We start from the raw sequence: 7,417 nt of genomic DNA on the forward strand, positions 1-7,417 counted from the left end.
CAGCCATTACCTCACAGGCTGTAAGGGCAGAGCACTGATGGAAATCAGAACACAACACACACTCTGTATCTCCCATCACTGGAAACAGAGTTCTGCCTTGATACACGTCACACTGGAAACAATGACCAGAACAAATCAACTCCACTCCAATGGACTGTTGTGTTGTGGCACATTGTGCTTCTAGGATACAGTGGCGTTAGTAAATCTTTTGCTGTTTTGCTTTGCTACATATTTTAATTAGTTTGGAAGCCGATGCTGACGTTGCTTTTTGTATTGAATAACAGTCCTTTTTCTCAGCTTCTGCTTGTAAGGGTCACAAATAAACTGCATAATATGAGTCTATGGGAGCCTAGCGTAGCAATAGAAACTGTACTACATACATTTTCAACTCTGATGTAATGACATTTCCTGTTTCTCTGACCTAGGTCAAGCCACAGGAAGTACAGCCTGGGTAGACCTGACCAGAGGGACCTTAGTGAGAACCTGGCTGCCACTCAGGGCCTGGCCCACATGGTGACGGAGTCCCTGTGCCTCTTCAAGGTACACACTACAGTAAAGTTAGGGTACAGCCTGTTCTAGCCACACTAATCCACATCACGTGTGCACAGCATGTAGGTGTTACTGCCAAGACCCAGCAGAGCAAACACCATTCTCTCATGAGTGTACCCTCTCTGTGCAGTAGTTCGTAAAGTATGTTACAAAAAGCAGACAGGCACTTTTCCTATTGTTCATAACCATAACCCATCTGCAGGGGCAATTAAATGAGGAGGCACTTCATCTATGTTATTCAGTTCAGTCAGTTCATTGTATTGACTTGATTATACAGAATAAGAATATGAGAAAATGAGAACATGAATGCCAACAGGCTATTAATCACCATAGCTTCGCTTAATGCAATAGTATATCCAATGGTCAAGAAGACATATGTAGTTTCTTGTGACAGACGTTAACACGCAATATTTGTTTCTGGTTCTCGAGATGAAGTCATATGTGGCCCTATTTGTGAAAAAGTCAAGCTAACTCTTCCTCTCTCTTTCTCTGATCCTTCCAGCTTCCAGAGTTCTGGCCGGGCCAGAGTGTGAGCAACCCCAGTGAGGAGGCTGTCTGGGTGGATGGGGGTCGGAGTTCACTCTCTCAGGGTGGGGAGGAGGAGCAGGATGAGAGGGCCAGACTGGTCCAGACCACCCAGCACCTGTTGAGAGAGGCCAGGGAGAAGAGTAGAGGCTGGGAGACCTGCTCTGGACCAGACGATGTGGACCTGGTTTTTAAGAAGGTGTGTGGTGGAATCTGATGGAATTAATGAATGAATTAATGAATAAAATAAAATGAATGAATACAGTGACCAATAAAAGTTATTCTGACAGCAAGCCACTACCAAAACAACACCTATAAAGAACAGCCCAGACTAATGAAAGGTTAATTATGTATGAGTCAACATAAAAACATTCTCCAGTGAGTCAGACACATTAAGCACCCAGAGCTTGAGCTGAGATGTGTGTGTCGAGTAAGAGGGATTATCAAGGGTCAAAAACACGTTCTCACACTGGTTCTCACACTGGTTCTCACACTGGGTCTCACCCCCCCTCCCCCCCTCCCCATACCAGGTCGATGATGGCTGGCCCCTGCGGTTGTGGAAGGGCTCTGTTGAGGTAGATGCCCCCCCAGAAAGAGGCCCTCCAGCGGGTCCTGAGGGAGCATGGGCACTGGGAGAAGACCCTCAAACAGTCTGCAGTAGTCCAGACCCTGACCAAGGACACTGAGGTCTACCGCTACCTCCTGCAAGGCCTGGGATCCCGGCCGCCACAGGAGCACCTGCTGCTGAGGTAATGAGGTGTTACCAGGGCGACGCTGCATGGTTCTTTAGGCAGGCTGCTGACTCTGCTGCTTAAGAGTATAAGGGACAGAGGAGTCAGGGACAAAGAGTTTAGCTTGGACTTGAACACTCTGGCTAAAGTTGCTTTGACATGGTGCCTGTTGTTGTTGTACTAGTGCTACATTCTGGCATCACAGTGAGTGTCTATTTCTCACTCAGCTTGAGTCTGAAGTCTGTTTTTATAATTAACCAGAATAATCTCCTATCATTTCCCCATGCAGGACCTGGCAGTCAGACCTGTCGGCTGGTCCTGCTTATGTGTCGGCTGTGTCTACAGAGCACCGTGAGGCTCCCATGGAGGGGGTGAGAGCCCAGGTCCTCTCTTGTCTCTACCTGGTAGAACCCCTGGGGGCCAAAAGGTCCCGACTTACACACTTCTGTCGTACAGATACAAGGTAGGAAAGACTTAGGGAGGGTAAGAGGGGAGGAGGAAGTGAGAGGAAGGGTGTGAGAGAATATGAAAGATTTCAGAAAATACAGGGCCTTTAAAAAAGATATCCAGAGACTAGCTTATTCTTTACCTTCCGTAATGAGGTATTCTTTGCAGTATCTCAAGTGCAATCAAAGCTTCTCAAAAGAGACACTCAAATAGAGAGAAAATAAAGAAATGAACATGAAGAAGGGACCCCTCGTGTACACTTGATTTAGCTCTCTTCAGAGTTCTCTCTAGATTTTCTGCTTCTTACATGATCAATTTATTCCCTGCGTGGTTCTGCTGGGTTATTCTGTAGACCCCCGCTGTTTCCATTTGTTTCAGCTGATTTAAAGAAACAAGCCAGGCAATGGAAAACAGGTGTCTAGAAGCACACAGAGACAGAGATGGAGAGAGAGAGATTAAATGAAAAGATAGAGAATGACAGAGGGAAGTCAAAAGAGAGACTGTGAAAGAGAAGGAGGGGAAAGTAGAGGGAGTGTGTGTCTTATACTGAAATATATTGTACTGCTCCAATAGACCAGCATCAGTGGAAGTAGTTGACTACTCACAGGGGCGAAAATCTGATATCAACTTTGGAGGGGACAATTACATTACATTTTCTCAAGAGCAATTCCTGAGGGGGACACCAAAAGTAGTGCTGTAACACATAGCCTACGTTTAATATGGTAAATGTATATTGAGGAACCAAAGAAATAAGGTGTTTGCCGTACTCCTAACTACCGGTACCCAAAACTACACAACTAATCACAACAGCAATACCATTGCCTTTAACAAATCTTAGTTCAGTCACCAGTTTAAGTTGAGAGCGGGGGTATCCATGGCATTTTCCAATTATGTTCCTATTTTACAAGTAAAAAAAATTGAGAACCTTTCATAATCTTGCCAAACAAAGACTCAACAAACTTACCTGAGACTCCCTGTCTCTGCCAGTCTGTCCCTGCATATCTGTCCCCAACTCTGCTGTCTGTGTGCCATCTGTTGCCTGCTCTGCCTAATGACATCATTGTGAAACATTTCCATTAGAATTTCATTTCTTTCTTATGAACATTTTATCAACTAGTCTTTGAGATATTAGGCTACGAGGGTTCTTACTTTGCGTTTTGGTGTACTGAAAAATACTCTGATGTCCGTCTTTTTTCTGCCATTTTTCTACCTGGTTGGCTACACACACACAGTATGTAGGTTATTTACAGTAGGAGATGGGCTTCTATCATCTTATCTTCTATCATTCTATATGGGCTTCGATCTAAAAGGTAGCTAGCAAATGTGAAATGGATTGCAGTGACAAGAGTTGACAGCTGTATGAGTTCACCATTTACACAACATATGCTGCAACCTTTTGTAATTTTAATCGTTTGTTTCATATTGGCTGGCTTCTAACAATAGCTGAATTTGCAAAGCTAGCGAGCACCAATTCAGTGGTGTTTGCTATAATCTTTGCTACCCGGGTTAAATAAAGGTGAAATAAAATATATAAATAAAAGTTCCCTTGCGACAATTTAGCTTTTGCAACGAGACCATTAAATATATTTAAAACAATGGTAGTAGAGAGTGTAGTTCTGTTCAGTTTATCGCTAACCTTATCACAGGGACTTTGAAGCACTAACTTACATGCATGCTGATCTTGGAATAAATTGACGATAGCAAAGATTCCATCTTTGACGACGCCACATAAATGGAATAGGTACTAGCTAGCTTAATAGTTAATATTTGCACGCTAGCTCTGCATATTCAGCTAGTGTGTGTGCGCGATTGACTGGATTAACCTCACGTCAGTTACGTGCATTGAGTGCCTTTCAGACAGTAGATATGACCTCTACGTTACCTCGCAAGCTAAGGAACTGGCAGTGGATCAAACCATTGTGAGGCAAAGGGTGGGGGGTGGCGGCCAATCTTTTGAAACTTAAAAACGAGCTATTAAGTGTCTATAATCAGCACAATTGCTTTCATTGCGTATTATTAATATTATTTAAATTACATAGTTATGTTTCAGTGATATATTGGGGGGGACAAATCATATTTTTCCCAGGATGGGGGGGTCGTGTCCCCCCCGTCCCCCCCGGGATTTACACCCGACTACTCACTTAGCCACACTTTCATCACACTAGGAGTTTCAGTAAGGCAGCAAAGTGAGATTTGAACGAGACGGTTTGCCAACAAGACAGATTCACACAATTATCTCTGCAGGTTTTTCTCACTTCATTACATCAGAACTGAGCAGCAATGGAGAACATCTCTGCCTTGTTCTACTCTCTTTAAATACTCATAGAAAAGAGCTTGGCAGGCCAAAATGTATTGGCCTTATTTGTAATGCCAGTGGCATTAGACTATTTGTTTTATTGTCACATACACCCGATAGGTGCAGTGAAATGTTTTCCTATTATCGATAATAAATTCACTGGCCTTCAGTCTGCTAAGCTTAGTAGCGAAGGCCAATGAGACTGATCCAATCAGAGGATATAGAGGAAATTGAAAGGGTGTGTCAGTGTGTCTCATGCAGCAAGGTTTGGTTGCGTTCCAGGCAGACTATATTGCAGTATTGCTACATGCATCAATGGTTGCTTGTCACGTCACTAGTTATCATTAACTCTTACAGCGATTGTTTTTGTTGATATTTAGAAAGGTTGACTTTAAAATAGATGAGTTAATTGCATGCTACGGTGCATTTCCATTTAGCCATCTTGTGTCGATAAAAACAGCTGCACGTAATGACGTCCCACAATAAATAAAAAGTGGTTGAAGTGTTTCCATTATCCATTATCCATTTTAAATTGGTGACAGGCTATTCCCTCCCACCTATCTGTTTCCTGTCTCTGGTAGCCCGCGAAAGCCAGCATGGATAGAATGCAATAATTGACTAATATTTGCCATAATTGTAATCATTCTTACGTGGCAACATATCGCCACAGTCCATGCCATGGTGAAACTTGCATTCCTGTAGATTAGAAATAATTGGATAGTGAAACTTGCCAACCAAACAGAAAAGCAAGGTGAAACAATTAAAGATGAAAAATCTGTCTATGTGCTCAAGCAAGGCACTTAACCCTAATTGCTCCTGTAAGTCGCTATGTATACGAGTGTCTGCTAAATGACAAAAATGTCAAATGTATCCTATATCTGCCATTTCCATTACACGTTGCAATAATTTGCGACATTGCTTTTGTAGAATAAACGTGGGTCAATGGAAACCTGCCGACTGACTGATATGGTTAGGTCTGGCAGGCAACTGCAGTGTAGTCTGCCTGAAATGCAGCCCTTGTTTCTCTGACTGTGGCTCATCTGAACCCTGGTGATGCTTCCTGTGTACTAACTTCCTGTTCCTATGTGGTTTCCAGGGGCCGGTCCCAGGAGTGGCACAACAGAGTGAGTGGACACCTACTGGCTTCCAACCTGCTGGCTATCAGGGACTCCTTCAGACCTGACCATAGACAGACCAAGATCTGAGTTATAGTCCCGAGACAGAGCCCAGGCCTTGTCGAGCCGAAAGAGGAGGAGAGAGCAGAACAACACAAACAGATACACAGAAGCCTCCAGGCATACAGCTGTAGCAGAGGAAATGAAAGAGGGAGTAGAAGGCAAGAGAGGAGGGGGAGCTGAGAAGTTGTCTTAAACCCGAGACCTGATGTGAATTCCAGAAGCGGACTCACAGCAGGGGTCGTCTGATGAAGTGTTCAGGCGGAGGCGGCGGAGCTTTGCGTTATCAAGAGTGACTCGGGAGCCTGTCACCGTAATGAAACGTCTCATCCCATTTAAGTGACTGTTTCAGGCCTAATGCATGGCAGGGGGGCCTCCGGCAGAGAGTTAGAACAGGGCCTTGTGTGACAGTTCAGTAGAAAATATACCTTTTTGTAGATAAAAGCCTCGGTTGGTCACACTTTCAAGCAGGGCAAAGTCAAGGATTTAGGAAAGCCTTGTCTTGCAGTTGAGAACTGAGGAGATTCTCTTGTACATGTGCCATTGTGACAGATATTCAGCAAGGCAGGTTGCTGTCCTCAAAACTGTACTCTAAATGATTTTACTGTCAAAAGAATATCATTACTTAATTTTACTAGTATGTGTGTATTTGACTTGACACTTCAGTGTTACTCTGGTTTTAAAGTGTGTCTAATGTTGTAAACTTACAAATGTATGACACAGTATGTTTATACATGTACATATTCATAAATGTGAGCTTTATCTTATTCAATTTATTATTAAATGGCTTTTTTCTTAAAATTATTCAACAAAATATGTATTTAGCAATAGTAAGAGATTTATTTAAATATTGGTTTTCAAGGTGAAAAAAATTGCAGCGTACCTTTTTTGTAATAAGTGTGCTGAATTGAAATGATACATCAATAATGACAACTGATTAAAATGTTGCCTTCTCGCTTTTGTGTGTGTCGTGATGATGGCCTGCTTGAATCCCAGCCAGTCACACTGATTGTTCCCTCTGAAGACCCTGAAATAGCGAACAGCCAGAGGAAGATGTGTCACACTGCTTCCATCAGAGAAGATTTACAGGTCTGGGCTTATGATGTTAATTTCCAAAGACAAACATTCTCTCTCCCTGTTACAATACACTTAGGAAATTATTTATGCTGTCAAACTGCCCACTCGTGTCATATTTGCATAATTTTCATTTGCATATCATATTGAGTCATCTCCAAGATCACATAATTCAATCCCCTTTAAACACTTAGTACTGAGGCATTCGCCTAAGATCAGGAATATGCTGAATAACTAACTGCATGAGAATGGGAAGTAAAAATACCTCACATGGTTAGGCCATCAGACTGGATATAAAGGATGACTGTTGGAATTCCTATAACAGTCTAATAACAGCAACGTATAGCATATAACAGTGACTGTGGCGAAGATTTCAGATTGGGTTCGGGTAAATCCATTCCATATGGTTGCGCAATCAGGAAGTGTCTTGACAACTTGACTCTGTAACTCAAAGGTCAAAAGAGGTCATGATGGAATCAGGCCAGAAAAATTAATCAACAGATCCTTGACGCCTAACCTCTCCTCTCACCACCTAACACTTGGTAACCTAGTAGTATAGCACGAAAGACTGGGATGTGACTACAGTCCATGGAAATTGAAGTAGACACTCGAGGAAAAAC

General features: G+C 42.8%; 1 pseudogene; it reads left to right on the forward strand.

Moving 5' to 3' along the window:
* LOC106603488 (rho GTPase-activating protein 7-like) overlaps nucleotides 1–6,678 on the forward strand; it is an 88,274-nt pseudogene extending 81,596 nt beyond the window's left edge.
* Nucleotides 6,679–7,417: the final 739 nt, after the last annotated feature.

The sequence above is a fragment of the Salmo salar genome, chromosome ssa04 (assembly GCF_905237065.1).
Source record: "Salmo salar chromosome ssa04, Ssal_v3.1, whole genome shotgun sequence".
Classification (NCBI taxonomy): Eukaryota; Metazoa; Chordata; class Actinopteri; order Salmoniformes; family Salmonidae; genus Salmo; species Salmo salar.